Raw genomic sequence first — 10,819 nt, 5'->3', positions numbered from 1 at the left:
TTCATATAACCTCATTCAACAGTGGTGTTTTCTTGGATGACTCAAAGAAGCCAATTTAAGAAGAGTCCACCATCGAAATCCTCTGAGTAGAAGAAATAAAGACAAATATTACCTTTTTTAGTTTTCATAGCCTTAGTAAACTCTGAAGTCTAGAGTTTAAGAATCCGTGGCATTAGGCCTTAAAGAATCACTTAATAGAATAGCTGAGTCACTATTCCTATTGTATTCCTAATGCGACTCAAGCCCGTGGTAGGAATTGGTGGGTCAGTCCTGCTAACCGAATGAGTGAATGAATTCTTAAATCCTGTGCATTAATATACAGCGCACCCCGGGGCTCTCCCCGGATGGCAGAGTAAGGTTTGAAGCAAATCGTGGAAATGAAGCAGTAATATAAGTGCCAGACGTAGCAAATCTGCTGCCTCTTTATCCTCAAACTAGTAATTTATACTAAAGGAAAGAATACATGCCCACCATCTCTCATGTCCATTTCCAGAATCCATGAAGCTCAAAAACTAACTCTTTTCCTTAATTCACTTGAAGGTAAATCCAGACCTAATTTAACAGAGGCTATTGAATGTTGTTTATTTATCCCAGTTAGTATAAATATCCACGTATTTTGCTGCAGAAATGCTGGTGGTTTTGATTAGAGTCTTGCTTCTTACTGTGGTGGGAGGTTATATAATACACAATCTATGATCTTTAATACCTCTCTAAAATAGATCCAGTTCTGAGTTCTAAAACATTTTAATGCCAATGTTTGGGACAAGGGCTTGGGACCTTGTTTAGAGTTTGCGGATTATTGGGATGCTTCCTGTTTATTTTCCTGCTTGTCAATCATCCTCTCATTTCTGATGCTCCACTTGAAACAACTGCCATGCGTAGGAGCGTCCCTATGAAATGCCACCCTTTCTGTTTCGTGATTTACAATGTGAATCACTGCCTCATGATCAGTGATCAACCCTCAGTGGCTTGGTTCTCTGGGAGCGGTGCTGTCTGTGCTTGGTTAACGTGGGAATGCCCTGGTGCCACATGTGGCACAGAGAAGCACTCAACGTGTAGGCTGGCTCACTGTGACCTCAGGGACATCACAGCATGGATATGGTGACCACTGAGGGATCAGTCTGTGGATTGTGCACAGTCTTCTCCATGGAGCTCTAACAGAATAGAACCTATCATTTGGACCTGACTGGTTTCAGGCATTACCCATCTGGAGATCCAGAAAGAGCATCCAGCTATGTATTTAACCTTGACCAAAGGACAATCCTCCTGTGCCACCGAAGAAAGATGATCTGGGTAAGTTGACCTGTTCCATGAAATCCAGGTCTGATAGAACCACTCCATGGTTCAAATCTCAAGCCAGAATGCCTTCACAACTGGCTTTCTTTTTTAAAAAAATATTTTATTCACCCATTCATGAGAGACACGGAGAGAGAGGCAGAGACACAGGCAGAGGGAGAAGCAGGCTTCATGCAGGGAGCCCGATGGGGGACTCAATCCTGGGGCTCCAGGATCACACCCTGAGCCAAAGGCAGACGCTCAACCGCTGAGCCACCCAGGTGCCCCCACAACTGGCTTTAATTACCTGACCTAATTGGCCCAGGTTAAGACTTAATCACCACAGACTAGGAGAAAACAAAAATTAGTTAATTCTGTTCCTCACTAATAGATCTGGCTGTGGAAAGGATGGTGAGATTAGGGGTGTTTGATGCTCTAAATTTATCCAGGCAATCGCTCTGCTTGGCTCATATGGTAGAGTTGCGTTAAGACTTGGCAACCCAGGGCACTAAGACTGACGACTGCTGTGATAACCCGAAGGTGGAAGGAAGGGCGATTGTTGGTTTGCCCTTGTTTCGTTTTGATCCTGGATATTGGAATGTCCAGAAAACACTGGTTGTGTCTGGTTCCTCTGATGACACCTCCCTCCCTCCCTCCCCTACCTGCCTCCATCACCCCCTCCACCCGTCTCTCTCTAGGTCTATCTGGTCATCTCTCGCTCGTTATCACTCTTTCTTTGACTGACTGTGTGTCTTTCAGTTTGTCTGCTTTTCCCCCCACACTGAGAGGGTCGGAACAAGGATAGGAAGGGAAAGAAATGGGCATTTGCCGTTCTCTAGTGAGATTAGGGATATGGCTGAGATTATTATTCATGCCATCTGTGTCCTTATAAAAATAAAGTCTTCATATAGTGGAGATGACGGTTCTTAGCTTCACCTTGAGGACCCCTGAAACTAGAGATTACTCAGTCTGTATGCTGGGAAATGGGCTGTAAACTCATAAAGTGCTTTGAATTCCTCAGGAGATTTCACTTGGAGGTGTCAATCCTCAATATTAAAATAAAATTACTTGTCTGTTGAGCCTCAGATACACCTTCCTAAGTCACCTGATGTTACATTTATTGAGCTATCACGTCAGAGAAGGTTCTGAAAGTCTCATTTTGGAGGGGCTCCCGTGGGAAATTTTCTCATCAGAATTCTTGTTTTGATATGCTAACTCATGCGACTATTTTGCCTACCCAGAAAACAACTGAACACATAACCAAGAGTCCCAGGCCTGCAGAAGGTGAATAAACACGTCTGTCCTGATGTTCCTGAACGTTCTCAGCCTGAAGCACACCACTGACTGTGCTACCGAGATCTTGCTGCCTCTGAGCAGGAGTCCGCGAGAAACTGCAGGGTGAGACAGGAGGAGGAGGAAGGGAGCTCCCAGGCCTTCACCTCAACACAAGCAGGAATAGTGAGCAGCATGCTCTTTGGGGAGCCCAGGGCCTTGGGGTCCCCTGTTCTGGCTCAGGCTGTCTGCAGCATCCCCTTGGTCTTCCACGCATCACCCCAAGGCACCCCATGCTGTGACCAAGGCTTCCTGTCCCCTGATGGCTGCAGAGACCCTGCTGGTCCCAGGGCCCGAGCAGCGATGTCCATGAGCAAGGTGCACCTGCAGGCCTGCAGCTCTCCGCCAGGACATGGGCAGCATCCACGTCATTAGAGAGTCCTTTTTACTTTTTCCTTTTCAAAAGACACACAAAAACAGGATATTTCTTGGATTCAGTTTTGTACTTTTAAGATATTCTATTATCATCCTTGAGGTTTTTTGGAGAACAGAAACAACATTGCGGCAGCCTGGGTCTGGCCATAAGCTGTTTGGTGTGACTTCTGCATTACTTGAAGCACAACCAGGAAGAGACATCTTAACAGTTCACCTTCAACTCAGGGATTGATACGTTCCACATTTTAAGGCTTTGGCCATCTTTCTAGTTTATTAAGAACCACACCAAAAGCCCAGAGACTATTCCAAAGACACGTGCAGAATGCATGCAGTTCGGCACCGTAGGCTTGGGTTCTGACCATTCAGTGGCCAAGAGGAAAGAGATGTTGATCAGTTAATGTGATTTCCTGCTCGTCAGCTAGGAGGTCCCCGCAGATGCTATTCACATTTACCCTACAACACACACTCCGCTTAGTGAGGAGGCATCAGAGCTGACGAACCAGCCAGGAGGTCCCCCCCTCCAGGAGACCACCCACAGAGCAGCCGAATTAAAGTCCCCAGAATACAAACCATTACTTGTGGGAAATGCAAAGTACTTAAGAGATGACTAAAACTGACAATGGTTTCAAAATAAATAAAAATAAAGTTCACATGTGATTTCAGACCCACTTGGGTCTCTTCCCCCAAAACAAAGTAATCAGGGTTCAAGTGATTGTCTATAGCTGGTGACTGTAGCAGAGCCCAGAGCCATCCACTTAGAACCCGGACACAATTATTTCGGAGTACAACCACTCTCAACCCGTAGTGAGCAGGATCCCCTGAATTTTCTGGTTGTGCATCTGGCTTCCCTAGATCTTACAGACATTAATTGTATCTACGTGATGCAAAGTAAGGGATTCATCTATTTTTTTTTTTTTTTACTTCAACGGATGATTACTGAGTTTTGTGCTAGATGTTAGAAATTCAAAGATTACTCTGACTATACCCGCCATCAAAACCATGAAGTCTCAGAGGGAAGAGCGAAACAAACTAAATATAAATGACAAACTAAATATAAGGCTTTAAGGGCTGGAGCAATAGGAGGCACCATTCCGTCAGCAATTCCTGCTGCTTCTACTTTAATGTACATCTAGAACCTATCGACATCTCTCCCTTGCCACTGTCCTGGTCTAGGACACTGTTATCCCTCCTGGATTACTGCCACAACCTCCCAGCTACTCCTTGCATTTCCTTTCTGGCACCACCATCCTCATCCAATTCAGAGCAATTAGAAAATAGTCACAGAGCCCTGCAGGCCCTGTTCATCATCTGTCTCTCATCTCACTGCCCCTCCCAGTTGGGCTCTGTCAGCTTCTACAAGGAGCTGAATGCTTTCCTCACTCAGAACCACTGCAGCTTGCTGTTGACTCTACAGAGAAACTCTCCTCTGGCTTAAAAGTCACCTCCTTGGAAAGATTGTGGTTGCCTTAAATTCTCCATTTTAAACTCCATATCTGTTTTGCTTTTAATTTTTATTGTAATGTGCATTTATTTTTCTCTGCTTCCTGGAATTTCTTGTCTGTCTCTTTCATTAGGATTCGTGAAATCAGCATCTTTGTCTTGGTCTCTGTTGTACTCTCAATATCCATCAGGGTTCTTTGTGTATACAATAGTCCCTCAAGATGTATTCTAAAAATGAACGAGGGAATCATAAGGCCCTATAGGACAAATATAGGGAGCAATAAATTCTGTCAAGATCAGGGAAAAAGGAAAGATGGTCCATCATTGTATTAGTTTCCTAGGGCTGCCATAAATAAAGCACCACAAACTGGGTGACTTAGAACAATAGAAATTTATTCTCTTGGGGCAACTGGCTGGCTCAGTCAGTAGAGCATGCGACTCTTGATCTTGGTGTCAAGTCCCACATTGGATATGGAGCCTACAGGAAAGAAAGAAAGAAAGAAAGAAAGAAAGAAAGAAAGAAAGAAAGAAAGAAAGAAAGAAAGAAAGAAAGAAGAAAGAAAGAAGAAAGAAAGAAAGAAAGAAAGAAAGAAAGAAAGAAAGGAAGGAAGGAAGGAAGGAAGGAAGGAAGGAAGGAAGGAAGGAAGAAAGAAAGAAAGAAAGAAAGAAAGAACAGAAAGAAAGAAAGATCTCTTGTTGTTCTGGAAGCTGGAACTCTGAAAGCAAGGTGTCTACAGGATTGGTTCTTCTTAGGGACTGAGAAGAAAAATCTGTCCCATGCCCCTCTCTTAGCTTCTGGTATTTGTTGGCAATTCTCACTATTCCTTGGCTTGTAGATGCATAATTCCAATTTGTACTCCCATCATCACCTGGCATTTTTTCTGTGTGTCTATGTCCAAATTTTCCTCTTCTTTTTTTTAAAAAGATTTTATTGTATTTTTTTTATGAGAGACACACACAGAGAGGCAGAGACACAGGCAGGGGGAGAAGCAGGCTCCCTGCGGGGAGCCAGATATGGGACTCAATCCCAGGACCCCAGGGTCCAGACCTGAACCGAAGGCAGATGCTCAACCACTGAGCCACCAGGCATCCCCAGATCTTTCTCTTCTTACAGGGGCAGTAGTCATTTGGTCATGGCTGACCCTAACATGATGATAGCTGCAAAGACTCTATTTCCAAAATAAGGTCATGTTTACAGCTACCAGGGAGTTAGGACTTGAACATATCCTTTGGTGAAACACAATTCAATCCATGATAGTCATCTGTCTCTCAGAGAGTGAAGTCTTAAAAGATGAATAAAAGTTGGAGTGTGAGGAGGCATGCAGAGAAATAAGCAAAATAGTACACCCTAGGAATGCCTAGGTGGCTCAGTGGTTGAGTGTCGGCCTTTGGCTCAGGGCGTGATCTGGGGGTGCCAGGATCGAATCCCACATCGGGCTCCCTGCATGGAGCCTGCTTCTCCCTCTGCCTGTGTCCCGACATGGGATTCAATTCGATCCCGGGTCTCCAGGATTGCGCCCTGGGCCAAAGGCAGGCGCTAAACCGCTGCGCCACCCGCAGATCCCAGACCTTGGTGGTCTTTAAGGGACTATCATCATAAGGGAGGATGGAGTCTGTCAGAGTAGACCTGACTGAGCCCTGGGACTTCCAGGCGTGCTGTGAGGTAGGTGACTCATTCTCCTTTGTGCCACTCCCCTCACACCTGGAGTTTCCCTGTGTTCTAAGAAGAAGAGGCTGTGGTTAAGAGGATTAACTAGTCCCCTGGGGCTCAGGCTCTGCTGGGGGCAAACCTCGGTGAAAAAGTCATGCGAGGTGGCAACCTTCCTACTGCCAGGGGAGGAGGAAGAAGGGCACGTTGAGTGTTTTTGTCCAGAGGAAGTGGTCGGCAACTGGCACATCAACTTGTGGAAAGAAGACCAGCTGCAGTGCCTTGAACAGAACGATTGTCGCGATCGTAATGATAGGTAGGAAGACCCAGGTCTCATCCCCTAGAGTTTGCAGGGAAAGTGACTCACAAAGAGGTTACGTGTAGCATCCTTAGGAATTTGGTGGAATATTCAAAGAGGGAGATCCTGAGGATATTGAACTTCCTGTTGAAAGAGCAGGAAGGGATTCAAAACATGTGTTGTGGTCAATGTGGTTTATTTCTGCTCCCCTCAAGGACACTAATATTACATGAGGAGGCAAAGCACGAGGAAAAAATCATGAATAAGGTTCAGTGATCAAGTCCAAATATTCAAAGTTAAATCAGCTACATTTCTTTTTTCCTTATAAAATGACAGATGTCACAGGACTTGTCATCATACAGTCACTACCACTGGCCTTAACTGGGCCTTCAATATTTCTCAGCTTCCTCCCTGCATTTCTACATTTTACTCCCTGACCGTTTCAGACCATCTCTCATCTCCTCAAGCCACTGACCACCTTTGTACACTTTCCTTCTCTTTTCCTTTCCTTCAGGTAACCCTGCCCCATGTTTATGTCACAGACCAAGGCCATCAGAGGGAACTCATTCAAATTCCTGCCACAGTTTCTGCAACTCCGAGAGCCTCTGTAGCTTGTCTTCCTCCTCTCTGACTGCAGGTATCAAACAGAAATTGCACTGGACACTTGTTCAAAACAGCAGGGAAGATTTTATTCAAGGTTATTGCAACATGGGGGAGAGATTGTACTCAACTCCACAGACATAGAAATAGGATAGTTTTTCAGCACCAGGCTGGGCTGTGGTGAAAGTCCTGGGGGTCCTTAGGGAAGAGGAGGGTCAATATGATTAGACCATCTGTGTCTTCTGATTGTCTAACTTAAAACTGAAGTTAGGCTTCCACCCTGCAGGGAGATGGGGAGACAGGGGCCCTGTCTTTCTTGGTAATTACTTTTCAGGATGCCTCCTGGAGATTCCTGGGGTGTAGAAAATTTACATCTCAAGAGGTCACAGAAATTATAAGTGCAAGTTTTCTAAAGTAAATATGCTAAAGAAAAGGAGGCCAGGAGCCTACAGTCGGGAGCAAACTTGTCTAAGGTTTGTTCAAGCTAAAGGGAACTCGAAAGCCCTCTTGTCAGAGGGAAAGAATTCTCCCTCCTTGAGTGCTGCCTCCCACTGCTCTGGCCTCACCGAGTGGTGTCAATTCTTTGCTAAAGCTTTTTCCTATCCCTTCAGCTTCTGCGCCACTTCTGGATCCTTCCTAATAGTATTCAAACATTTCAAACAAGTCCAATAGCAGCCATCTTAAATCAAACCAAACCAAACCAACAAAAATCTCGTAAACTTCCTCCTCACTTCCACATCTCCCTCTGGTTATGGCCCTGTCTTTCTGTCGCCATCATAGCCAGAACTTTAGATATATTGCTTACACACACTTTCTCTATGTTGTTATTTCTTTCCCACCTTTTCCTCTCTCTCTCTCCTTTTCTTCCATTTATATGTACAGACTCAGAAGAAAAAATGTGGAAACTGCTCAACCAGGTAAGGGCAATGCCCCCAACTGGCACAGCGTTGCTTCCACACAGTCCATTGATCACAGCAGTGACAGGGCCTACCCAGACTCAAGCAGGTGAAGAAATGGGTTCCACCTCTCGATGTGGGACAGTTCAATTGTTGCATCCATCTCAGGAAAATGCTACTGCCACATGCCTTATACTCACATGTTTTAAAATTTCTTTTTATGTCTTGTTAATTTTCATCATGCATTTTGAGTCTACAGCACGCAAATTTAAAGTGATCTTATCTCCCTAATGAATCACACCACTTATTATGAAGACGTCCTCCATGTCTTATGATGCCTTTTGCTTTTATCTTTTCTTTGGTAAATATCAACTTAAAAAATATGTTCGCCTGGTATATTTCACTATTTCCTTACTTACAACTTTTCTATATCTGTATGTTGAGATGTTCTCTTTTTATCTATCTTCTTAAATTATATCATTGAGTCAATTTCACTGACTCTTTGGTTTTTAATGCTATATCTGGGTTTACGTCCACTATCTTATCATATACTCTATTTGCCCATAGTTTTTCTGTTTTTTTCTCATTGCTTCTCTTCTTTACAACGAAGATTTTTTCCCAGTGCGTTTTCCTCTTAATTAGTTTAGAAGTTATGTGTCATTTCTATTATTTAGTGATTACCTTTGAAACTGAAGAAAAGTAAAGTCTACATTTATTCAATAACTTTACCTTTCCCTGGGGTAATAATATTTTTAAAAGGCTTTGAACAGTTCAACTTACCCTACATTCTTATATGTAGCTGTTTTTGTGTAATTTAAGTCTTGCGTTTAACCTTGTAAGACTGTATTATTCCAAACAGTTGATATTCATTTAGGTTTACTCATAAATGTCTAGTCTTATGTATTTTTCACTCCTTCTTATACCCCAAGCTTTCTGTCTGGGGTCACCTTCTTTGTAAAATTCTTGCTTTAGAATTTCCTCCAGTAACGTGGTCCTTTAGTGGCAAGCTGTCTCTTCTTGTTTGTCTAGAAGTATCTTGATTTCATTTTAGTCTCTGAGCACAAACATTTATTTTGGCAGTTGTGTTCTCTCAGTGTATCGATGATATTATTACATGATTCTCTGGCTTCCCCTGTTGCAGTGGAAAATTTCAGGCCATGTTTATCTTTTGAAGATAATCAGGTGGCTTTTAACATCCTCTGCCTAGCTTTAATACTCTAAATGTCCATTAGGTTGTTTCTACATGTGGATTTTCTTTCACTTATTCTGCTTGAGATTCTTAAATGTGGGAACTCTTGTCTTTTATCCATTTTGGAAAATAATCAGGCATCATCTCTTCAAATATTGCATGTTTTTTATTATCTCTGTTCTCTCCTTTCAGAATTATCATTGTACTTATGTCAAATTTCTCAAAATTTTTCATTTTTAGCCTCTTTTTAAAACATTTCTTTGTCTTTCTCTATGGTAAGCTGAACCACCTCCAGCTTGCCAAATTTTTCTTTGACTATATCTCATCTACTGTTAATCACTTCCATAATAAAAAAAAAAAAACTTCGGGACGCCTGGGTGGCTCAGCTTGGTTGGTTGAGCGTCTGCCATTGGCTCAGGGCATGATCCCGGACTCTCAGGATCAAGTCCCACATCGAGCTCCCTGATTGGAGCCTGCTTCTCCCTCTGCCTGTGTCTCTGCCCCTCTCCGTGTCTCTCATGAATAAATAAATAAAATCTCTAAAAACAACAACAAAAAACCCAAAAACCTTCAAGTATGGTGTTTTCCATCCTACAAACTCTTTTGTTCTTTTCAGATTTACAATGGCATCTTATTTGCTTTATCTGTCCCTTGAAGCTACTTTTGGTCCTAGTTGATCAAAAAAAAAAAAAAAAATCCCACAAAAACCCAAAGCAAAAAACCTCAAGTCATACTTTAATTTTAAAATTGTAGTGCTCAAGGCCTTAGTCTGAAGCAAGGGCAAACTCTTTCTAGAGCAAATCACCTTTATATTAGGCCTCACAGAATCACATAAATAATTTTTTTAAAAGATTTTATTTATTTATTCATGAGAGACACACAGAGAGAGGCAGAGAGAGAGGCAGAGAAGCAGGCAGAGGGAGAAGCAGGCTCCATGCAGGGAGCCCGATGTGGGACTTGATCCCGGGATTCCAGGACCATGCCCTGGGCCGAAGGCAGGCGCTAAACCACTGAGCCACCCAGGGATCCCCCACATAAATAATTTTTATAGCCAACTGTATGAAGAAATTTTAGGGGGCAAGGGGAGGGTGTAGCTTAGTATCACAGTCTCCCATGAATTACCATCTTTTCCCTCCTTCTCAGACCCGAAATGTTTCCTTTGCAGTTCCCCTGAGAGTCAGAGATTGGCTGAATTTCCTTCTGTTTCGTCTTTAACTTGAGAGCACTGCTTTGAGGAATAGTTTTATAGAAGGTAGAGATCATCAATTCAGTGGACACAGGATAGTCCTCACCCTGTTTGACCACTCGTCACTTCCAACCCAACTTAACCTCTTGAGTCTTTCATTTCCTTTGGCTTCTATAACATCATAGCTCCTGGCTCTTTAGTTTTTCAGTCCTCTCTCTCATCTTTTAATGTTACAATCCCTAGTGTTCCATTATTGACCCTCTTCTCCTTTTGTGTGCATTTCTCAGGTCAATTAATATAAGATGACTTTAATATCATCTTGATTCTTTTATATATTTTTTTAGATTTACTTATCTATTTAAGAAAAAGAGAGAGAGTGTAAGGATGCAAGCATGAGTAAGGGAGGGGCAGAGGGAGAATCACAGGCCCCACTGAATAGGGAGCTCAATACTGGGCTCAATTATGACCTGAGCCGAAGGCAGATGCTTAACCAACTGAACCACCCAGGCATCAGACACCATCTTGATTCTAATGAAACCTAAATATCTCTAAACTGAATTTTGTATCTCTTCTGAGTTTA

The sequence above is a fragment of the Canis lupus genome, chromosome 10, assembly GCF_003254725.2.
Source record: "Canis lupus dingo isolate Sandy chromosome 10, ASM325472v2, whole genome shotgun sequence".
NCBI classification, from domain to species: domain Eukaryota; kingdom Metazoa; phylum Chordata; class Mammalia; order Carnivora; family Canidae; genus Canis; species Canis lupus.
This window is presented reverse-complemented; position numbering follows the sequence as displayed.